The sequence below is a fragment of the Sceloporus undulatus genome, chromosome 5, assembly GCF_019175285.1.
Source record: "Sceloporus undulatus isolate JIND9_A2432 ecotype Alabama chromosome 5, SceUnd_v1.1, whole genome shotgun sequence".
In the NCBI taxonomy this organism is placed as follows: Eukaryota; Metazoa; Chordata; class Lepidosauria; order Squamata; family Phrynosomatidae; genus Sceloporus; species Sceloporus undulatus.
Genome location: NC_056526.1, coordinates 60,909,867 through 60,934,826, shown reverse-complemented (window position 1 = coordinate 60,934,826; position 24,960 = coordinate 60,909,867). Strand labels below are relative to the sequence as shown.

Sequence of the window (24,960 nt, the reverse complement as noted above, 5' to 3'; positions counted from 1 at the left end):
GTCCTCAACTCAAAATGGAGGACTTTCAAGGAAAATGTAGGCCATGGCCAAATACAAAGCTAAATGCACTCCCAGAAATACATGCGTCTTAGCCCTACTCAAAATGGAAAGCATTTTGGCATTCCTCCTGGGCAGAAGGCGGCTGACATGGAGGTCGTGCCCTGGAAAAGGAGGACGTCCCTGCAGTGTCCCTTTGGTCTTGGCCTACATTTTCTTTCCTTCCTTCCTTCCTCTCTAGCCCCTCCGCCGCGCTTCTCCTTCGGCCACGAAGCTCCGGAGCCGGCGCCTCCCCACGGCCTTATTTCCCCCCTGGGGCCCAAAAGACACACACACCTAACACACACACACCCAGCACGCGAGACAGCAACGCACAAAGGCCGCCGCCTCCTCCGCCCCACTCTGCGATGCCACCGGAGGAGCTCTTGGCCGCCCTTGACACCAATCCCTCCGTAACAAAAAGCAGAGGCGGGAGCCGGCCGGAAAGCTCTCCATCCTCCTCCGCCTGAACCTCTGGCCTCTCCTCCTCCCAAGGCCCTGCTTCTGCTTCTGCTTCTTCCTCCTCTTCCTCCCTCGCAGCCACGTCATGGGAAATAAATAAATAATCCCATTCAGCCAGAGACAGCGGCGGCGGCAAGAGTAGGAAAGCCAGCCCACGACACAAGAGAGAGAGAGCCAGGTAACGTAAAAGCAGGGTCTCTCCTTGGCTTTGGGGCTTGGGCTGGGAAGGGGTTGGAGGCCAAAAAAGGGAGCAGCTCAGCAAGGCTTAGCCAGCAGCAGCCTCCCTGGGGCCAGCCTTCCCGGCGGGGGCCCTTTGTCTGCCGCTCTTTGGGGCCCGGTGACCTGCTTCTCCAGCCGCCGCCGCCGCCGCTTCTGCTGTGCCGCCGTGTCTGGGAGAGTCTCTTGTAACTGCTGTGTAATACAGTAGCAAGGATGCAAGCCGCCTGGGCCGCCGCCTTGTCTGGTGGTGTGTCTCCTCTGCTGCTGCTGCTGCTGCGCTTGGAGTGCCTCGGTTGGGATTCAGGAGGATGGAGCCCGGCTGCTAGGGGCCCCGCGGACACGCCTGGGAGAAGGAGGTGTGTGAAAGAGAAACGACCTGGACACCCGCCGGCCCTTGTCCACCCCCCAAAAGCCACACTGTTAACGCACACAAGAGCAAGCACATTTCTATACCGCTGAGCAGTGCGCACTCCCCCTCCCTCCTTAGCGGTTTACAATGCGTAAACCAAGACTGCCCCGACAGTTCATTTTAGCGACAGAAGGACCTTAAGAACCCTGAAGGACCCAACTCACAGCCTTGTGGCGGTCTGCGAGAGGCGGCTGGGCCAGCATTTAACCACTAGGCCAGCTGGCCTCCTTTATTATTATTATTATTATGAGGTGGGTGAAGCGTTCTCAGTCGCCCAGTGTGGGAAGAGTGGCAGCTGCTAAAATTATATATATATATATATATATATATATATATATATATACATACATATACCTTGTCTGGTGTCACCTACTGTTGCATATAATAATAATAATAATAATAAGAAGAAGAAGAAGAGTGGCGGCTGCTATAATAATAATAATAATAATAATAATAATAATAATAGCAGGCCCCACTCCTTTCACGCGACTGAGGACGCCTTGCCCTTGAGTCCTCATTTTACCTCTCCAGAGAGGTCCCCCATTTCCTCTCCAGTGAGGAAAGGCAGTCAGTCGCCCACAGGAGGCCAAAAACAATCCCACACACGCTTCACACTCCCACGAACCCCGCATTAAACCTTCCCCCCCCCCTCCCCCCCATCCCCCCCGTAGCGCGGCTAAAGGGTCTTCTCCTTCTCCTCCTGCTCCCCCCACACCACGCCGCCCCTTCAGTGCCAGCAGGCCTTGGTTTCCAAGGACAGGCGGCTCTTCTGTATGTGGTTACACACCCACCCACCCACGACCCGAAGGAGCCATTTTGGAGCTTTGCGGGGGGGGAAGGCTGAACGTGGGGTTCTGGGCGGGAGTGGTGGTGGCAGCAGCCAGCAGCCGAGACGGCTTAGGTTGGAAAGAGAGTTGTGTGTGTGTCGGGGAGGTGTGTGTCTCCAGAATGGCGTGTCTATGGCGTCTGCGCCGGAGAGCCAATAAGTGTTTGTGTGGCTTGCGCTCCCTCCTCAGAAGGAGTGACCAAAGAGGAGGCCGCAGCATCACGCGTTTTGGGTCTCTCTTTCCCCCGCCTCACGCTGCACTGCAGCAATAATTTGTTTTGAGCGTGCTTTGAACGGGGCATGGCTCCATGCTATGGAATTCTGGGAACGGTAGTTGGTTGCCAGGCGCCATTCAAGCAGATTTAAAACAAATGATTGCTGCAGCCTCTGGCTCTTTTCTCTGTACCCCAGGGCTATTTAAGGGCAAGAAGTTGGGGCTGGTTCTCTTCAAAAGCCCTCAGAGGGTGACTACTTCTTCCCTCAGGAGGATGCTGGAGGTCGAGGAGGCTGCTCCTGGAAAAAGGCGCGGAGGCGGCAGGATGAAAGGCTCCAGGAGGAGGGAGGAGGGCTTGGCTGACTTGCTGCAGCCGGTTGGTTCTTGCCCGATTTGGGAGGCCGCCCAGGCCACGTGTCTTTGGGAAGCCTCAGCTGGCTCAGGTGGCTTGGCAAGGGCAGCGCTGGGTCATCATTCACGCCCCAGTCGCCCTTGAAAGAGAGGCACTCTTCTTGCATTTCTTGCCACTCACTCGGCCAGGAGCACTCCGGGGCTGTCCAAGCAAATACAGGCAGCCCTCCTTATCCACTGGTTTTCTAACCCACAAGGTTCCAGTATATTCAGGGGTTGAAAATATTCCACAAATACACACACACACACACATCCTCTTTCCCTGAAAAGAAGACATACCCATAAAATAAGACATAGCAGGATTTCCAAGCATTTGCACAATATAAGCCGTACCCCGAAAATAAGACATAGGGGCCAAGCGCAAAATGGAAAGGGGGAGGAAGGGAACGGAAAGACCGGGGCCAATGGCTCTGAAGGAAATGGAGTCTTAAGAAATTCAGGATGGAATTCCGGGTTTAGAGAGTAATGACGATGTTCCAGAAGAAGACGATTTAACTCTATTTGAATAAATGTAGATTGTTGCACCATACTTAATAAAAAGTAAGACATCCCCTGAAAATAAGCCATAATGTGTCTTCCTGAGGAAAAATAAATATCAAATAGTGCCTTATTTTTGGGAAAACAATATATATATATATATATAAGCAGTCCTTAATTTAGCTCTTAAGATCTTGCTTACATCTGTTTAGGCTATACATTGGAGCAACCCTTTTCATAGAATCATAGAGTTGGAGGAGACCACAAGGGCCATCCAGTTCAACCCTATTCTGCCATGCAGGAACTCACAATCAAAGCATTCCCGACACATGGCCATCCAGCCTCTGCTTAAAGGCTTGCAAAGAAGGAAACTCTGCCACTCTCTGAGGGAGTTTGTTCTACTGTGGAACAGCTCTTGCGAGGTTCCTCCTAAAGTTGAGGTGGAATCTCTTTTCCTGTAGCCTGAATCCACTGTTCTGTGTTCTAGTCTCTGGAGCAGCAGAAAACAAGTTTGCTCCCTCCTCAATGTGACACCCCATACTTAAACAGCGCTATCATATCACTTCTTTCCTCTATAACATGTCCCCACTTTGTTGTTGTTGTTATTTTTTTAAAAAAATATCCTCTCCTGTAGAGCAGTGGCCTTTTCCTTCTCCTCCATTTGCCTCCATTCAGCCAATTTCTTAGCGGCCCTTTTTAATGAAACAACGGAAAAAGCAAACATCTCACAGATTTAAAGGGTATGCCTGCTGGCACTGGCAGAGAAGCCTCCTCTGAAGGGGCGGCGTGGTGTGGTGGGAGCAGGAGGAGGAGAAGACCCTTTAGCCGCACTACGGGGTGGATTGAGGGGAGATGGGGGGGGGGAAGCTTGATGGTATTACTGTTAATGTCAAGAAGTCAGTGAATATGTCACGGGAGCAAACCTAGGTGGACCGAAATGGTTTGGTTCCCTTTGTGGTTGTTGTTGCTGTTGTGTGGCTTCAGGTTGTTTCTGACTTATGGCAACCCTAAGGCAAATCTATCCTGGGATTTTCTTGGCAAGATTAGGTTTGCCATTACCTTCCCCTGAGGCTGAGAGAGTGTAACTTGTCCAGGATCACCCAGTGGGTTTTTATGGCTGTGCTAGGAATTGAGCCCTGGTCATCAGAGTCACAATCCAACACTCAAAGCACTGTGCCACGTTGTATATAACTTGAGCATCCATGGATTTTGGTATCCACAGGGGAACTAAAACCCAGAAAATATCAAGGGCCCACTGTACTGGAAGAATCAGATTTGCTACCTGGAGGTTTCCTGAGCCATGGCTGCCATTCTAGCATCGTTGTTGTTGTTGTTGTTGTTGTTGTTGTTGGGTGCCTTCAAGTCATTTCCCACTTATGGTGACCCTAAAGTAAGATCATAATGCAGCTACACATCTACAAAAGGCTAAGGTTCTGATAGTACTAAACTGACAACAGAACTGAAATAATGTAAAACAATTATTTAAACATGGAGAATAAAAGCACTCCAGCACATTAAGTGCCCTTTTACACTGCACACCATGACGCCATTTTAATTGCCATAGCTGCATCTTACAAAATCCTCAATTTCTCATTTGCTAAGGCACAAGAGTTCTCTGTCTAAGAGTTTCAAACTGTTTTGTGCCTCCAAGTTGTTTCTGATTTATCATAACCCTATGGCAAGATTTGTTCAGAGTGGTTTGCCATTGCCTTCCCCAGAAGCTGAGAGTTGCCCAAGCTCATCCAGTGGGTTTCATGGCTGAGCAGGAAATCGAACCCTGGTTTTTGGGGTCTAACATGCAAACCATATCCTAGTGATAGCATAAGCTCTTGTGCAGTGGTACAGAAACTTTTTAACCTTGCCACATGTTTCTGAACTCCATGCAGTAAATGAATAAAAATACTGTGTTTGTTTAGATTCTCACGCCCATCTTCATGCATATGCATATTTGATATTTGATAAGGAAATAACATTGCTCAAATTAGAAGTTTTATTTAACTAAATGCAATCTTTAACTTAATGCATGCATAAATTTTACACAAAAAAAAGTTAGGGAAGAGGAGGAGGAGGGGGTATCAGGGCCTCCAGTTCTTGTGCCCCCTTGAACAGTTTTCACTGTGAAGGTCTTGCTCCACTATTCAAAATCCACTGCTCTTGTGGAACAGCACTCCAGGCTGCAAACCTGTACATACATGGACAGGATAGGCCTTACCTCTGAGCGGATACATCTTGATTTATCTTAACATTTGTCTCCTGCCCTGTAGCCAAAGATCTCAGGACAGAATACAGGCAGTAAAGGAATACTGGACAATTTTAAACCATTCAGGTATAAAGCACCATAAAGCAGTTTAAAATTATCCAAAATAATATATGCAGTGTATGCCAAAATGGAAACATAAATGATCAGGTCATGATGACTGGGCCCCAAACGCTTTGATTTTGTGTTGAAATGAGACTAGGTTTGGGACCAGTTAGGCTTCCATCTGGGCAGGCGTTCCACAGCAATGAAGGCTTTCTGGCTATTTGCATAGAGAGACCCTGGTTTCATTCTTCATCTGGTTGTTTTTTCCACTGTTTAAAAAAAATGAAAATTGCTTCAACTTAGAAGTTTATACTGTTATTTTCCACCACCTATTTTAATTATATCTTGCCCTAAGCTCTGTTGATTCAGGGTGAACTAGCAATTTTATAAATAAATAAATAAATAAATACATAATGTTTGGGAGGTCATTCACAATTGGGGTGCAATGAATCCTGAACATCTTTTATAAACCATTTTTTTAAAAAAAAATCTGAATTATCATGAGCCTTTTAAAAGAACCTTTGCTTTTGCTCCAGTCCAGTGCCAGTGTTACAACATCCATGTATATTCCATTTCTCAATCTTGTTCATTTAATTCTGAACAGTCCCAAAGAAGCAATGTTGAATCTCAACTCATATTATTCTTTTGACCGAAAGGTTTATGATTTGCTGCCAAAGTGCACTTGGGCTCATATCCCAACAGTTTGAAAATGTACAGCTTATTACTGTAAGCACACAAGACACTAAGCTTTAGCAAGAAGCCAAATGTGGAAAATTGCCCAAGGTAGTAATGAAAGATTAGAGGAAGAAGCAGAGATGGCAGCTCTAAGTTTTTAATACTCTTCATTATGCTCAGTTGTTCACATGAACCTGTGCAATCCATAATTCTGGAAAATGCAAAGTATAGAATGGTAGGCATAACTGATCCCAGATCTTTTCTGATGTTAGTTTTTTGTTGGCATTTCAGCACTTCAAATGTTGTAAATCTCAACATTTGTTTTGTATTAGGTTGTTAAAGACACTGTCATGTTCTTTATGCTTGAGGCTTCCAGGCCTAATATTGTCCATGTGAAAGTGAAATAGTTTCATTGAAATCACCTTTGTCAGGGCTTACCCTATCAATTGGTGTTGACAAGTTGAGCATGTCCAGAGGAAGGCAACCAGAATGGTGAATGGTCTGGTCAGGGATGTAGCCAGGGGGGGGGGTTTGGGGGTTCGGCCCCCCCCTTCCATTAGAAAAATGAATGGTGTGTGCTGCTGCGCCGCCGCACTCAAGCCCCATTATAATGGTGGCACTTAGTCTGGACCCCCCCCCCTTCCTAAAATCCTAGCTACGTCCCTGGTCTGGTCTGGAAACTATGCCCTATAAAGAGAGACTTAGGGAGTTGGGTAGGTTTAGCCTGGAGAAGAGAAGGTTCAGAGGTGATATGAGAAGCCTGTTTAAATATGTGAAGGGGTGTCATATTGAGGATGGAGCAAGCTTTTTTATTTTTATTTTTTGCTGCTCCAGAGACTAGGTCAGAGCAATGGATTCAAACTACATGAAAAGAGATTCCACCTCAACATTAAGAAGTCCTTCCTGACAGTATGAGCTGTTCAACACACTCCCTCGAAGTGTGGTAGAGTCTCCTTCTTTGAAGGTTTTTAAACAAAAGTTGGATAGCTGTCTGCCGGAGGTGGTTTGATTGTGAATCCCTGCATGGCAGAATGGGGTTGGCCTGGGTGGCCCTTGTGGTCTCTTCCAGTTCTATGATTCTATGATTCTAATGACAGAGTCAGGCAGAAAGCAGGTCTCCCAAGTTTCCCTGCTTACCTCAGATGTGGTGGAGAGTGTTGTCCCATCACTAGTACTGAAGTGTGGATTCAGTAGTCACTATAATTGGCCTTCATACATGAAATGAGGAGAAGTGCCATCTTGTCATTTGCCTCAAGCAAAAAATATGTTGGGCCAACCCAGGGTGATTTTTAATTGAGTGAGTGAAATATTTAGGCCACTGTTTAGAACTCCTACTTAGACACAGAAAACTGTATTAGTATTGTAGCAAAAAAAATATGACTAATCATCATAGATGCTAGGGTGATTAAAGTAACTCATGAATAATCATATATAATGTACAGCCGTCCCTTGGAACTCATGGGGGATCTGTTCCAGACCACCCTATGAGTTCCAAAACTTGCACATAAGCCCCATAGGCTTGAATGGGGTGCGTGCATACGGGGCACATGCCATGGACATGTGCCCCATTGGGGTTAATGGTGGTCACCCTTCACAGATTTTCAAGTCTGCGGATTTCAAGTCCGTGGACTTGAAGGGGCGACTGTACACTAATATTTGCTCAGTCATTGTGAATATGTGTGTGTAGTTTGTGGGCAAATAATTTCATCGCAAGACTTTGTATTTTTAACATATTTTATTTTAATTCATAACTGTTTTAACTTTTTAAATAGTTTAATTGTTTTTAAATTTTTTATATTTATACATTTTGATATTGTACTGATTTAAAATTGTATTATTTTAAATCTGCTGTTTGCCTCCTTGAGTCCCTGTATTGGGAGAAAGGCAAATAATAATTGGGATACAAGCACCATGGCGGCCAGACAGGCAGCGCTTGCAGACGCCCCTCGCCCCTTGCACATGACAAGGGAGTCAAAATGGCAGCGCCCTGTACAGATGGGCGCCACCATTTTGATGTGATGGACATTTAGCGTCCGCACGTTGTGGCACCATTATGATGCTGTGAGTGCGCCATTGATGCCATAATCGTGCCACAATAAGAACCTGCTTTTTGTGGGTTCTTTTTGCTGCGTGAGGGAGCCGCACCGTTTGTCTGCTGCAGCTCCCTTGTTCAGAAAAACAAGGCACGGATATACCGCCCTTTTTGGGCGGTCTGTATCCCACCACTAATAATAATTTGTTAGTACATTGGTGTATCACTTTCACACATTGTGCATTTTGCCCTAAATCAGGAGTTGGAATCATATGGTCTTCCAGAATGTAACTTCCAGCAGCTTTTTGTAACCCCCCCCCCACTTAAACTTGATACAGTATTGCCTTTTCTTTTATCTTTGACCCTGGATAATAAGCTTTCGGTATTGGGGATTTCCCTGTAAAACACATTTCCTTGTATAGAAGGCCAGAGTTTTTTTGGTGTCCAGCATGCATGCAACCTTTCCCCTACCCTCTCTTCCTGTTCTCTTAATCTTTCTCCTTCTTCTTGCTTCTACTGAGGATCATGAAATTTGTGTCTTTTAATCATTACATAGAGGGAGAGGCAGCATGTGTTAACACTGGTGCCCTCTCTGTCACTTGGGCATGTCTGCTGTTACCTCAAATACTAAACATTAACTAGCAATAGTAATAGCAGCTTCATACCATCTAAGCAGTCTCTAAGTGTTTTAAAACTAAGCTAATTGCCCCCAACATGCTGGTTACTTATTTTAGTGACCTTGGAAGGGTGCAAGCCTGAGTCAAGCCAGAGTCCATGGCTGGTGTTGAACTTGCCACCTTATGGTTTGTGAGTGAGTGGCTGCAGTATAAGCATTTAACCACTGCATCACCAGAGCTCCTATTAACTACTATCCTAACTACTAAGGATGGTTGCATTAACAGTTTTGTTAGTGAAAATGAGTGTCCTCTCGTCTCCTGATAAAGTCCCATGGAAAATGAATGGATTGAATGATGCACAATGAAGCATTAGGTATATCAACAGAACTATCTCTTTTTTTCCATGTAGAGTTTGAATATATTTCTAGTGTCTGTTTATAGCAACATGAATTGCATAAGACCTGAATGGCTGCTCAGAATTTCCTTTAATGTCAAGTTTCAGGCACACAGTCAACAGGGAAAGCCCCAAATGCCTCACTTTAATTCAAGTACCAGGGCTAGAGTTTCTATTCAGAGTTTTCTTTTTATCCAGAGTTTCTGTTCAGAATTTGTTACTTTCTAAAAAGCAGACCTTTTCAAAATATTCAGCCTTACAGATTGTTTTTTTTTCTTCATAAAGATCTGTGAGCCAGAATGAGCCATGTTTGTGTTTAAATAATTATTAGAAGTAAACTTGGAAGCCCAAAGAAAAATAAAGATAAATTTTGCACATGTTAATAATTGTAGCAGAGATGTTTGCAAATATGCATCTAATTCTATTAAAGGTCTTAGGCCTTGTTGTGAGGCAGAGTGAGGAAGTCACTTCAGGGGAGGGGATGCTGTATTTCCTAAATTCTATGAGGGGTCCTCATAACCGAGTTGTCTAGGAAGAGTGACTAAGAAATCCCCACTTAGGGACTAGCTAACTTTCCATAGTACGGCTAACATCCTGCGTTCCTAGGTTGCCAAAACACAGGAGCTATAACCACCACATTTTCCTCTTCTTCTTCCTCTTCTTTTCTTCTATGGGAGATGGATAACTCTTTACCTGCCATGGGGAGGGAGATATGGTTGCCACCATCTTCTTCTAGAACAATGAGAGCCACACCTATTGTGCCACAATATCAAGGGTGGTGCTTTGCTTCCACATGGCAGAAAGTGAAAGTGAGCAATTTGTAGCCTTCCAGATCTTGTAGGACGGCAGCTTGTGGGATCTTCTACCTAACAACATTTGATTAACCATAAATTGCCCATCTCTAATCTAAGTGTAGATACAGCCAGCAGATACTTCTTTGTCCCACCAGCAGATCTACAGCCTAAAGTTAGACAATTACATTTTGCTCTAAAATCTATTTCTAATCTTTGATTTTTCTCATAACTCATCTGTCTGTAAAGAAGTTAGTTCTAGAAAGGAAAGAGCAGAGCATATTAGGATTCCCCCCCTCCCCCATAGAAAAAAGTTGGGTGAATTGAGTCATTTATGTTGCTATTCTGGTCTTATCTGTTAACCTTTCAGGTCACTACATCCAGCCAATTGGTTTTGCAGTTTAGCCAAAAATCACTCTTTATAAGGGCTTCCTTTCCCAACAAATGCTTTCTTATTTATCGAGGTAAAAGTTCTGTTCTAGGTAACCAGCCAAATACATGTTTCTGACCTTTTCTTATTACTACTACCTAAGAAGGGTCACTAATGTTGGATAGTACTCTTTAGGAATAGAATTGTAGGACTTGAATGCATCTGAACCTCATTTGATGTGGGATTTGGTATACTCAGGCAATTGTAAGATACTTGCCATCTAGACTCTACTGTGCAATATGGAAAAAGCAGAAAGTGTTTTGTTTCAAAGATTTACTTCTTTCCTCTAACAAAATGCATTGTCTTTTAGAATGTTTTTACATTTGTTTTCTGACTTATTTCTGACCTTGTTTTCTGGCTACTGAATAGCAACATATGCCATTTAGTGATTTAGATAGATGAATGACACTTCTTGCCTCATCTTTCACTTTGGAGAAAGAGTTGGGTGAGAGAGATTGAAAGAGGTGGGGGGAGAGATTTGGAGATCACTATGTTGGGCTGTATGCATGGCTGTGATGTTCTTCCAACTTAAAGCAGATGACACTTACCCAGCTGCTCAGTCTCACTTTGCTGTGCCCAGTCCCATCTATCAGCATCAGAAATATCCTGTTCTGCTTTCCTACTGTTTCTGCATTCCCTACTATGCATAGGATTGTGATGAACTTTCTAGAAAGTGTCATCATTGCCACCACCTCAGTGCTATTGGGTTGCTGTTTGAGTGCTGTGCAGAGCAAGCAATCTAGTTTGGCTTCCTTGTTTTCTAGGGTCTAGAATATATGAAGACAGGGAGAATCATCCTCCCCTCCCCTTCTTTTCTTTCTTGAAGAGACATTATTATACTATGGCTTCCATTTATCTTCTATGTGAATGCCCATTAATCGTGTAGGCATTAATAATTTTGACTTCTTTTTTTATACCACTCTTGGTAAATGAGCAGGGAAAAGGATATTTGAATGAACAGCTCATTCAAGAGAACTTATCCAGCTGCAAATTTAAAATTTATTGAAGGGACAGACAAAGTGGTGATAGTGATGTCATTAGAGGGGTTTTTAGGGAGTTCATCCTGCACTGGGTGACACCCCAAAAGAGGGGTAACATGTGGTTAAAGTCTTAATCAGATCAGATCTGAATATCAGGCTAAGCATGATCATCTGTGCTTTGTTATCCCGCCATGTGTGCATTTCTGTACTATCTAATTGGACATTTATATAATATTGTCACCATCAAAGCTCAGACACATGCTCAAATTTTACAGACTTGAAATTTTTTGATATTAATGCATTATTAATGCAAATACAAATACATTCGCCCCTCCATTTTTGCGGACTTCGAATCTGCATCCCTCACCCATTCATAGGTGGCAAACAGAGAGGGACAAAATGGGGTGTGCCTGCGTGCTACCATTCAAGCCAATGGATTTTCTGTTTTCATGGGGTGTCTGTGTGTCCAGAATGGATACCCCATGAAAACGGAGGGCTACTGTATATAATATATATGTTCTTGTTCACATAAGACAGAATATGAGTGTGCTGGAAGAATTAATGTGTGCATGCAAGTGCCTAGATGAACTGGTTTCATGTCCTGTCTATGCACCTGTTGAACTTGGGGTCACTTGTTGAAAGCTGGTTCAACTGTTATTTTAAAAAAACACCTTAATCAGGTATTGAGGTACTTGCTTTAGATCCTTTCCACTTCTTCCTTTCCATATCTTTTTTAATGAATAGAGCCACATATATTTTTTTAGTTTCTTGGCAGTAAACCTAGTTGAGTTGTGTTGAGCAAAGGAATTATACCCACTTCAGTATTTTATGGAGGTTTATACCAATGGGATTTGCAAAAATCATTTCTTTACTGTTGTGGTCTGCCTTATTTCAAAGTCAGAAGATGTTAAGAGATAAGCATCATGTTTTAACAGGGAGGGGGATTGCCAGTGCAGTTGTTGCCTTATCTCTAGACATCCTTCATTAGCTTGTCTGAAAACAGGGTGGGAGGATGTGGAGGATTACAGTGGGAGGAGAGGTAAGAAAGTTTAGTTGTCCTGAATTCAGTCACCTGTATGCCATTGATGAAGACCAGATCTATATGACCATAGCCCAGGGACATACTGCAAGGGTCATTTTTGGGTCCTTCTGGCTCTTGGTGGGTCAGACAGATCTGAAAAATGAGTTTTATACACTTCCTGGTGGTTTGCAGGGTATTCTGGTCTTTCAGGGTGTCTAGTCCATTCAGATTGCAAAAACAAATATTGTAGCACCTTGGAGAACTAGCTGGGAGAAAGACGTTTGTAGCATAAGCTTTCAAAGACTGAGGGATGAAGCAGGTGGGCCAAATGGAGCGATCTGCAGCATCTGTGGCTGTGATCACTCCGGGACTATGGCAACCGGATGCCATGGTCCCAAAGCCAGCCACTGCTGTGGTCCTGAATAGGCTGCCAGCAGGAGCGGCTTTTAGCTGCTCCCTTTTTGGGCTGGCTTCAGGCCATGTTAGCTGATCTCAGAGCATCTTCTGACTGCTTTGGGGAGGAGGGGGTTGCATCATTTCAGCACCATGTCCCCAAAGCACCTGGAAGATACTGTATTTGGCCCATCTGCTTTGGGCCTTAGTCTACCTTATCAGAGGCATGGAGTGAAGTCAGACACTCCATGCATTTGATGACAAACTTCTTTCTCTCACTTATTTTCAAAGCTTACAATAACTCTTTGCATACTGATCCAGACTAACATGACTTTTCCTTTGAATTCAAGCCTATTGAGCTAAAGTGGGAAAAGCACTGTAGCTCTCCTTTCCTCTGTCATGACATAATAATAAATTTAATAGTATTTTAAGAGAGGGGATTGAGGGTTTTGGAATATATATTTTTTAATCTTTGTAATCCACCCGATTGCATCTTGTAGAAGGATGGGATATAAATACATTTTATAATAATAATAATAATAATAATAATAACTTTTATTTATATCCCGCCTCTCTGTCAATGACAATTGAGGCAGCTTAGAAGTTAAAAATTACATGTAATCCCATGTCCCAATCTTCCCTAAAATATCAATTAAACAATTAATGATTTGAAACATACAATTAAAATAACAAATCAGCGAATAAGCTATAGCGAGTTCAGAGGAGTGGTAAATTCAGATTGGTGGCTGAGTTTTCTATGCAGGAAAGGCCTGCCAAAAGAGATCCATCTTGACAGCCTTTTTGAAGCTGTCTATGCTGGTAATATGATGGATCTCCTCTGGCAGGCTGTTCCATAATCTGGGAGCAGTTGACAAAAAAGGTTCTCTAGATGGTTGCTGTCAGCCTAGTTCTTATAGGCTGCAATAAATTCCTCCCAGAGGACCTGAGTGCATGGGATGGATTATACAGAAGGAGGCGATCCTGAAGATAGGTTGGACCCAAGCCATTTAGGGCTTTAAAGGTCATGACCAACACCTTGTGGCAGCCAGTGGAGTGATTTTAAGACAGGTGTTATGTGATCGCTTCTGGTTTTTCCAGTGACCAACCTGGCTGCCATGTTCTGAACTAATTGAAGTTTCTGAATTAAGCACAAGAGTAGCCCCATGTAGAGTGCATTGCAGAAATCGAGTCGTGAGGTTACCAGCGCATGTACCACAGTTTCAAGGCCCCACGTTTCCAGGAAAGGACACAGCTGGTGTATCAGCCAAAACTGATAGCAAGCACTCCTGACCATTGCATTTACCTGATTTGTTATCTGGAGTGACGAGTCTAAGAGCACCCCCAGACTGCGAACACAGTCCTTTGAGGAGAGTATGACCCCATCTGGTTGTGTCACAATACCTGGATTAGGGGTCCCTACTGTGAGTACCTCTGTTTTGTCTGGATTCAGTTTTAGTCTGTTTTTCCTCATCCAGTCCATTACCGCTTTAAGATATTCATTGAGAGGAGAGATGCCTTCTGAAGTCAAAGCTGTAGACCGAGACATGGAGAAATATATCTGGGTGTCATCAGCATACTGATAACACCCTGCCCATGTCTCTGAATGATTTCTTCCAGCAGCTTCATATATATATATTAAATAGCATTGGGGACAGGATGGTGCCTTAAAGGACGTCATGATTAAGCTCCTTTTTTGTAGAGCGACTGCCCCCAAGCATCACCCTCTGGAACCCGCCTGAAAAGAAGGAATGGAACCATTGCAGTGCAGTGCCTCCAATTCCGAACTCTCTCAGGCACTCCAAGAGGAGATCATGATCAACTGTGTCAAAAGTCGCTGAGATGTCTAATAGCATCAACAGGGTCACGCTTCCCCTGTCAATGCCCAGGTGAAGGTCATCAGCCAAGGCAACCATGGCCGTCTCAACTCCATATCCTGTTCTTAAGCTGGTTTGAAATGGATGTAGACAATCGGTTTCATCCAAGACAACCTGGAGCTGAAGGGCAACTGCCCTCTCGATCACTTTGCTTAGAAATAGTAGGTGGGATACTGGCCTATAATAGTTCATATACAGAGGGTCAAGGGAAGGTTGACATTCATGTGTGAGAACAACATTTGGAAAAGGATAATGTTTCTCAGCATTCATGGCTGCATGGAAAAGCTCCATATCTAGAGGATGCTGTTCCTTTCAGACAGTCATTTCCACATGTGGAGAGCACTCAATACATCCTCATGTTATGATGATAATCCTTTATCTGTCATTTTTGCCTGTCTGTCCGTCCGTCCGTCCGTCCGTCTGTCCTTCCTTCCTTCCTTTTTATTTTAATTCAGTTACATACCTTATGACATCTAACTCATCTCCTTTAACTGTTCCACAAGCTTACCCCAATAAATTAAGGACAGTAATTAGTGAATTACATTCTCTATTAATTAGTAAGCTGGTGGCACTGCCAATATCTGCTCTTTATTTTTTGCCTGTATTTTATATTCTATTTTGAACTAAAGTCATATGCAAAGAAAGTACTGTAGTGTCACAGGTGGAAACATATAGTATGGTGCTCCTTATACAAGGAAAGAGTCAGCTTTCTAGAAAATCATTATGTACATATTCAGTATATTTTCTTACCAAACTTCATATCAATGATTTATGAGGTCAAAAATGACTGTAATTTAAAAAAAATTACACCCAGCAATAAGGTACAGGTAAGTAATTTGGTAGAGTCAAACATCTCAATAATGCAGCTCTTTATTGAAAGTAAAAACAAAGTGCCCACTTAAGATGTAGATATTCACCGTGAAATATTTTAGTTAAATTAGTATTATACACAACAGTTATAAAATCAAAATACTTAATGTGCAACTGTGTTAGATGCTGTAGAAAGCTAGATGCTGTACATTTGTAGCTAGGATTCACTTATTTTAATGGTTATGTCATGTGCTAGTTTTATAATCTGACTTATCTAGTGCTTTTGTAATAAATATCCAAATATCTCATAAAACATTACACCAATTCACATTGATGCAGTTCAGCTGAATGTATCTGCTTTCAACTTTTAGGTTTATCCTTCATAAGTTGGAAAATTAGTTATGTAATGAGAGGGAAAATGACAATTTTTTTCCATGTCTCTGCTGCATTATTTTTTTTAAACAATGGAAGCTGCTCTTATCTAGTTTATAGTTTTATGGGGATATTTAATTACTGTGATAGTATTAAATTTTAGTGGAACAAATTATTTGGCTTAACAGGTAAAACAGCAGGTAGCTTTGGATGTCTTCTGGCAATACAAGCATGAATTACTAGTTATACATTCATCTTGTATTATTGTTTTTTTCCCCTTTTCTTATTAGTAAGACTCTGGCACTCCCCCCCCCCCAAAAAAAAAATCCCTTCAAATATTTTTGGTAATTCACTTATTTTTACCTTTTGCAACACAAACACAGCTATAAACCAAAACACTAAGTTATTAAGATTAAACACATATTTATACATCACAAATATACTCCATAATTAATTACTTACTCAAATTTAAATTAAGTACATAATGGAGATGGTTGATTCTTCTGTTTCCAATAGTCAGAAAGTCTGGATACAGTCATATTTTTTCTGCTCTTAGCTATGATGTAATATTTAAGTATCATTGTACAATATAGATATTTTATCTTTAAAAAGCATGTCTCTCTAAAAATGGAAATATATTGAGTTACACAGAATTGATACTTAATACCTACATTCTCCATTTCATCTAAGTTATGTTTGAAATTTCAGTTATACTGATATAACTAAGCCTGTAAAATACAATATAGGCACTTGTTTTTTCTCACTCTATTTTTCTAATGGTCTTGTCACCTTTAGTAATATTTCAGTTCATTTTTAAAATAAGAATTTACCAAGATTTGAAATATTCGAATGCGGGAGTGGGTGAAATTGACAGATTTGTCTATCCCTAGGGATATGTGGGAAATGGGCTGCAGTTCTATTTATGGATGAGAGATAAAATATCACTGATAAACATGCTTGTTCCTAATAACTGTACTCTGTTCATGACAAGGTTCTTGTAATATATTGGGCATGGGACATTGATATGATATTAATTTATTTTCACAAACCATTTTGGACTTGGTATATACAAATGTTGTATGGGACCAGGTTCTATAATTCTAATCATTGTAAGCAATCAGTTCAGATATGTTGCTGTTCCATGAAAATGAAAACAGAATAGTTTGTGTCCTAGTTGATTTCCTGTCCTCATTTCCCCTATGCTGTTCCTTCTGCCAGACTCTTAGGAAATTGTTTAAAAGCTGACACTTGGCTCTTTCAAAATGGTGGCACCAATCATTTAATTTGATTGTCAGTTGGAATGAGTTAAGGAACAAATGAATGAGTACATTAAGGAAGAACAAAGCAGAAACATCTGAAAGGAGAAAGAAAAGAGGAATTTACAAAAGAGAGAAGAACATACAATATACGTGGGGAGAATTTATAGTTATTGCAAATAGGGAGGAAAACTACAGGGAGGAGAAAGGAAACAAAAGTAGAAAAAGATATTGTACATTTCAGTCATTTGAAATCTGACAGAGCAAGTGCACTGAAAGTCAAAGGGACAGGGAAAACCCTATGTGACAGTGTAGGGGACAGCAAGCTTGGCTGGCATTTTCAATCAGTAGTTTAACAGATTTAGGAGGTAGATTGCAATTTTGTCATTTGCAGACACAGATTCCATTTTTATGGAATTTAAATAGCATGGTTATATGAGGTAAAAATCAGATTGAAGGCTAACAGTAGATTCTCAGGTTATCAAAGAACTGTTGTATCTATTTGTTTCCAATAGATTTGCTTCCAAATACATAAGTTTATCAAAGAGGTTTGGGGAACGGGAGCAGGGCAGAATGGAAGGAAATGGGAACAGGGTGGAAAGGGGAAAATGCATATTATCACATGAGAGAACACCGCCAATGCCGCTGGGAGTCCCCATTCCATTCCCCATCCATCCATTCCCCAACAGTTCTTCAAAATTGGCTGCTGTGGGACAGATGAGGAATGGATTGGAGACTCCCAGCAGCATCGGCGATGTTCTCCCATTCAATAATATGTGTTTTTCCCTGTTCCACCCCATTCCCATTCCCTTCTGTTCCGCCCCGTTCCGCAAGCCCCGTGCGATAAACTTACTAATTACACCTTGGATCAGCTATCTTATTCAAATTTTATCTTGAAATATTTAAAAAGGTACACAGTTGAAACTATGGTCCAAAACACACTGCAAAAATAATTCAGTTTGAGACCACTTGAACTGTCCTGGCTCGATGCTGGGGAATTCTGGGAACTGTGGTTTTGTGAGATAATTAGCTTTCTCTGTCAGAGAGCTCTGGTGCCACAATAAACTACAATTCCCAGAATTCCCTAGCACTGAGTCACAGCAGTTAAAGCAGTCTGGATTATTTTTGCAGGGTTTTTTTTTTTTTTTTTTACCATAGTTGGGGTCAAACTATACAACTGAATAGTAATACTACTGAGGTATGTTATTCCTAGGGTTTCTGTTAAGTGATAAAAATGTCCATTATGGGCCTTCTGATAAAAATAGGCTTATTTGAAATATTAGCTATTTTAGGAAATATGAACAACTGATTTATAGAAGAGATGGGAATCCTTATCAAATACAGATTGGAGATCTTTACGAGGAGACACATTATCTGCAGAAGGTGAATTTAGGATCTGTTACAGTCTTAAAGTGTTGCTTAACACCGAAGCAGTATTTCAGTAATCCTATAACTGATAATCAGTGGTGACAGATTAAAGGCTTTCTTCTTAATCCTTGCATCCCTGCAATAGTTTACGCACTGAGTGTTTTACAGGAAGAAATGGAACAAGCAAATATTTGTATGAGAAGATAGAGCCACTTAACTTATATAAAATCTTATCTAGTAATAAAATGGAGGAGAATTTTCCCATGAGTGTACAGACCATAGAGTACATTTTGCATAAGGCAAGGAAGAGGTAAATGCAGTACCTTTACATCTGATGATAATTCAAGACTTGGAATTCACAGTCACTTTTTAATGTCATATCCAGAGCACATTGCTGTGTGCCTTCAAATTGTTTCCAACTTATGACAACCCTAAGGCGAACCTATCATGGGGTTTCCTTGACAAGATTTGTTCCAAAGCAGTTTGGCTCTGAGACTGAAAAAATGTGACTTGCCTAGGGTCCCCCAGTGGGTTTCCCTAGCTGAGTGGGGATTTGAAACATGGTTCCAGTATTAACAGTCAAACCACTATTCTGGTTCCCAGAGCACACAAACATGGCAAAACCATATCAAAATAGGTTATCTTATAAGGATTCACAGGTTTTCTAGTAGTAAGGGGTGTGTGTGTGTGAGCAAATAGAGAAAGAACAAGAACAAATACCTCATATATATTATCTGTAGCATTTCTGGGGGAGGGGAGAGTTAAAGTTAAATTAGATGAAAAAGACCCTGACTTATTTCCTGGCTTTGTTGTCACATGAAAGCTTTTAGCTAGAGTTGCACAAGAGGTTGTGATGGAGATGGGTGGGTTTCCTCTAAGTAAGGATTCTTATTATTCTTCAGATGTAAAGAGAAAGAGCTATGTTTTGTTAGAACTAGACAACCGGTACTTCTCGTTTCTCCCACTGCTTGAATGCATAACTTCAATTGTGTTAGTTGACTCCTGCTAGGTTCATTAACCTTTTGTGCCCCCTCCTCCTGTAACAACCTATGGAGAAAGGAATTGTTTGTATTTGTTTTGCTAAAAGGGTGGATCCAGATTGCTTAGCTGAGCCCTGCTGTGGATGGAACTTCTTGTGTTTGGTTGAACTCTGCCACCAAGGGCGATACAATTTTGCTCTTTTGACTCTGACAGGCGATTCCATCTATTTATTTCCTCACCTGCACCAATGTTTATTTGCATCCTGTGGTGGAGAGAAATGGACTGTCTACATCCTTGGCTAGAAGGAAGCCCTGAGAAAATGTTCCGTCTCCAGAAGACAAATGGGATTCTTTCAAATGTCTTTGTTATCTTCCTCTCTTCTTTTTATAGATTAGTGAGCTCCTGGGTCAGGGAATTTATCCACTGAGGTAACTTTTTTTGTTAGAAGTAGAACATGACAAAAGTAGAAAGATGGAAGGTGAAAGAGAGAGAAAAGAAATGGGGTTGCACCTTCATAGTAGGAAAGAAGTTTTCAAATCACATTTATTTGTATGTTTCTTTATTATTACTTTCAATCACTTCTGGGGAGCCTGTACCTGATGTAGTTTAGTGGCAAAGGACCAGTTCAGACATTATGCTGCCTGCTGGTTGAACTATGATTTGACTGCTAGAAGTGCCCCAATGGCCTGCTGATTTTCTGCAGTGTTAATCTTGCCATTGTTGAGCTTTTAACCATGTGTAACCACAGTTCCTGTTAACCATAGTTAGCTTCTATATCAAAGACTAAAATCAAAAACTGCTGTTAAGGTCTAGTTTAGCATCTTAACTATGAGCAGAGGTAGCTATGATTATGCTGGTTTAGAGGTAATGCTGAACCATAGTTAAAACTAAGAAATACTGTATGGAGAAATAACATTTGCATAGGTCAGACTAAAGTGACATGGATGAATGCATAAATCCATGAATGTTCCTTATCATCACCAATAATCACTTGGTGATGATTAGGATTATTTGATATGTGCCAAGAAGGGGCTTGCTTTTGTTTTAACAGGGCACCTGCTGCTTTGGGTTATTTAAGGAAATGTGGAAAATAAAATACACTACTCTGTTAACTGGTCGTACCTTGGATTGATCAAGAAGTTTTTAATCACAATTTAATTTTCCAAAGTTATACAGTGGTTCACATTCAGTAGCTGATCTTTCGGTGAATACAATTAAAAAATTATACCTGAAATTCAAAGAAACCTCAGTATACAAAAAAGTTTCTGAACAAGATACATCCTACTGTTGTTGTAGTAGGTGGTATTGAGATTCCAGCTTTTTCCCAGTATGGGACTCAAAAAGTGGCTTACAATGTTTTTTTTTAAAAAAAATTAAAAACACACTGTCAAAATATTATTAAATTATACATAAAATTAAAACCTGTTAAAACATAGCTATTAAAAAAACAAATAAAACACAGATAAATAATGCAGCAAAAATCTGCAAGGCCCAGTCCCCTTTAATAAGGAAATGTCGGTTTTCAAAGACCTGCTGAAATAAAATATCTTAACCTGCCTGGAGAAAGATAACAAGGAGGGTGCCAGTCTATCCTCTCCTAGAAGAGAGTTCCAGAGCCTGGTCACAGCCACTGAGAAGGCACTCTCCATGTTCCTACCAGATGTACCTGTAAGGGACAAAGGGACCTGTTGGGACAAAGGGAAGGCATATCAAAACATAGGCAGGCTCATATAGGAGAATAATATGGACCTGAGCCATATAGGGCTTTAAAGATATTGGCCAGATCCAACATCTCTAGGAATGGGTGCAGCTTGTGCACAAGCCTTAACACCTGGTTACCACAGAGACCTGAGCTTCCAGTCTCAGGGTTGAATCCATGAGAACACCCAAGCTGCAAACCTGCATGATCAAGAAGGGTGTAACCTCATCGAGCACAAGGTGAATCTCTATTTCATGATCCACCTTCCAACTGACCAGAAGCACTTCTGTCTGCATTTAGCTTCAATCTGTTAGCCATCATCCAGATATAGAGTAGTGAATAGACTTTGCTTCAAAACATCCTGGAGACGATATGTGCAGTATGTGCTAAACATATGTTCCATTTCCCATGGACATAATTGACAGAATGAATTTGTTAATGTGTGTGTGAGACAGAGATCAAAAGCCATTCACACACTGACATTTTTCTTGTCTTATGATGATATTGCACCACACTTCTAATTTGAGATCATAAGTAGCTTGTCCAACTGATATGTTTCCACAGGCTTCTTTAGCTTGCAGAGAAGGTAATGGATGAGAAATGGGATGGTTATGCTAGAAAGGGAGGTGAGGAGAGATTCAGGAAGGGAACATTGTGAAAAAAACACTTCTTTTGTAAACAGACAAACACTGACATGCAGGAGGTGGGTCATTGGAAAAGGAACAGAGGATGGTTATAAGGAGGGAAAGACTAAAGGGAAAAATAACTTCTAAAAATACTGACATATCTTTCAGCCTATGAGTCCAGGAAAACAGCATTCTGGAAAAGTCATGTGACAGCCTTTGAAACAGAGAACAATCTTTCCACAAGCCATTGGGTGGGTAGCCCCCTACATCGTGATGAGGCACTTCACAGTTCTCTAAGGTGGGATGGGTTTAGGGGATTAGGAAATGTCTATGATAAGTATTGAATGAATATGCAGATCCATCTGTACACAAATCTTTTTTGCTTCTTCATGGTGGCTTACATGCTATATGTGCCCTGATCTGGCAGCATTCTGGTGCATAGGGGAGAACTAGGAATGAAGTCAGCTAAGAACAAATATACAGAAGAGTTGGCTGATTATGAGGAGGATCAAATAAAGACAGGTTCATTCAATCCTGTATGAATGAAGGCCAATCTTTAATTAATTCCTTCCATGTCTGTTTATATGTGTGTCAGTCTCTTCCCTGGCAACATATGCCATAGTGTGCATAGAAATGTTTTATTGATTACATATACAGATGGCTTTCCATACCGACATCCACCCAAGGCTTGTTTTATTTTTTTAATTCCAAAAAGGAAACTTTCATTTTGCCATTTTATATAAAGGACATCATTTTACTATGCCATTATATATAATGGGGCTGGAACATCCATGGATTTTGGCATTCAGTGGGGAGGGGATTTCTGGGAACCAAACCACAGAGGTTGCTGTAACTCCTTTTTCATTGGCTTTTTGTTTGTCATGTAAACTTCAGTCATAACACAGATGATGTCTGGCTAATTTAGTGGCAATGAAGGTTACCATGACTTTGCTTTGACTCAACTGAGCTCTATGTTGCTGATTGTGCTGATTCTTTCAAAACATCCAGGCCTTTGGGTCCATGTTTCTAACACTATAATTGAAAGTTGTCCAACTTGTATTTTCCTAGTTTGCAATAATTTAAGAAAGTTTTTATGCTATGTTGAAGAAGCTATAGATGCCTGACACATTTGTACTGGAAAGCCATGGCTTGCAATCTTGTGCATTTAGATTCCTGAAATAACTGTTGTCTACATCCTCGATGACTTCAGGGACATTAGGCTGAAACATGATCCCTGGTATATCACTTGTTTAAACTGGGACAAAGCTTAGGTGATAAACAGGACTTTGCATAACTAGGGTTTGGGAATGGCTTTTATAAAGGAAAACTATTAAGGAAGGTGTCCCTTATCTAAGTAAAGAACCCCATATGATTTTGTGTTCTTTCTGACATGAATTCCTTTGATAGTTCTCTCCACCCCTAACAATTATGTGCTTTTATAACAATTATTATTATCACACTGGATGTTTCCAAGAGATCCATTTTATGATCACATAACACTAAAAAAAGAAAAGAAATGTTCTCTGTCTTTTGGATTTAACCTTTGTCCTACTTAGCTTATTCAAGTATGCTGTTATTGAACATGCTGACGCCCTTGTCAGGTCTTTATTACTCAATGCTGGCATTGCAGTTGTTATCTAAGCTAATAAATCTTCAGCTCTTTTTGTTAGAACTGTGTAAATAATTCATTAAAAGTTATTTGTTCACGAAAAGGTCTCCCCTTTTTGAAGAAATAATGTGAAATGGATAGTTGTAAATTGAGTGGAAATTGTAGGGTCCTTCAGATGTTATTGGACTTCAGCTCTCAGTATTCTGCATCAAGAATTATGCTTGCTAGTGCTTGCAGGAGTTGCAGTCCAACATCTGAAGGGCCACCTAATTCCCATTCCTGTTGCAAATTTTCCCAGTCATATTTTTTCTAATTTCTAGTGCAAGCTTTTTTTCCCACTCCAGTGGTAAGACTCTCCTCCATTTTCTACCCAGATTCTATGGGAAGAATTCTATAAAATGTCCATACTTGAATATGAATTCTGTGAAAATTGTGTAGCATATTTTCATCACTGATCGTTGAAGTCACCTCCAGGAACAAATGCATATCAGTTCATTTTTTATTTAATTCTGGTAGCATTTCCTAACATGAAGTATGACCAAGCCATTCACCATGATCTAGAGTCTTTTGTATGGATGTGCAAAGTCCATATTTATAGGTGTCTTCCTTTCTCACTTCCATGTCCAGCCTTTGCTTGGTTTTATCAGATACCTCCCTATACTTTTATAGGTCTGTTCTTTTCTTTGCTTACTGTACTGATTTGGAAGTCTGAACCAAGACAAGCCTGTTGGACTTTATAATTAGTGACACAATGTTAGTTCTTCACAAAGGCTATTGTATCCACTGCACAAATGAATCAGTTCTTTTCTTCTGCCCACACCAACCTCATCAGAGTACCTAGCCTATACATGCCAAGTTGCCTGAAGTTATTTCAGAAGATTATAACATAACTAAGATTATGTAACATGCATAAAAAGATCTTCTTATGGAAACTGTAATTCTTGTTGCCTAGTATAACTCAGCATATACTGTTCCTATAAGATTGAGTGCATAATACCAAATATATTGTACATACCCAGAGTTAGGAAGGATTTCAGCCTAAATTACAATCAGCATGGTGTGCCTGGGTTTTTTCCCCAGCTTCATTGTCCTCAGATGACAGATTACTTAGCCAAAGATTCAGCTTGCACTGTTCCTCTAAGCCCAAGCAATTGCCAAGATTCTGACTTTACAAGAACTAGCCTGTCATGAATCCACCCAGATTGGAAGACCAAAAGTTTTACTGCCTGTGCCAGTCTTATCCTTATTGCTCATTTCCCTTGTTAGGGAGAGCATGTTTATTTTGAACCTCTCTAGGCTGAAACAGTTGCAAGAGAAAGCAGTATTGCAAATTGTAAGCGTATGATCAGCTCAGGAAAGGGAAATGAAATGATATTATGGTTTGTGAATGTGGATTTATGCTGAATACATTTATGCTGTATTCATAAGTGTTCAGTGTAATATGCATCCTAGTTGTTACATTGTGAACCAACTCAAGTTTTTTTTCTTCTGCCCATCATGTGTATTCTAGATGTTGGCACACAATATAGAATGTTTTTCAAGGAAGCTGATTTTTTTTCCAAGTTCACCTATCTCAGCCCCAAAAATATAAGCCAGTTCAAGTTCATGTCATTGCAATGAGCAATAGTAGAGTTCACTGCAAGGTTTCTGTTTTCCAGCACAAAGAATTATGGAAG

The 24,960-nt window shown here is 41.1% G+C and overlaps 1 protein-coding gene across 1 annotated transcript in view; it reads left to right on the top strand.

Moving 5' to 3' along the window:
- The first annotated feature begins 326 nt into the window (after positions 1–326).
- The window catches only part of SLC16A7 (solute carrier family 16 member 7), a 127,133-nt gene continuing 102,499 nt past the window's right edge, over positions 327–24,960 (top strand). The window contains exon 1 of the mRNA XM_042468993.1: positions 327–676. The gene's annotated coding sequence lies outside the window, so the exon portion shown is untranslated. The remainder of the gene's footprint in view (positions 677–24,960) is intronic.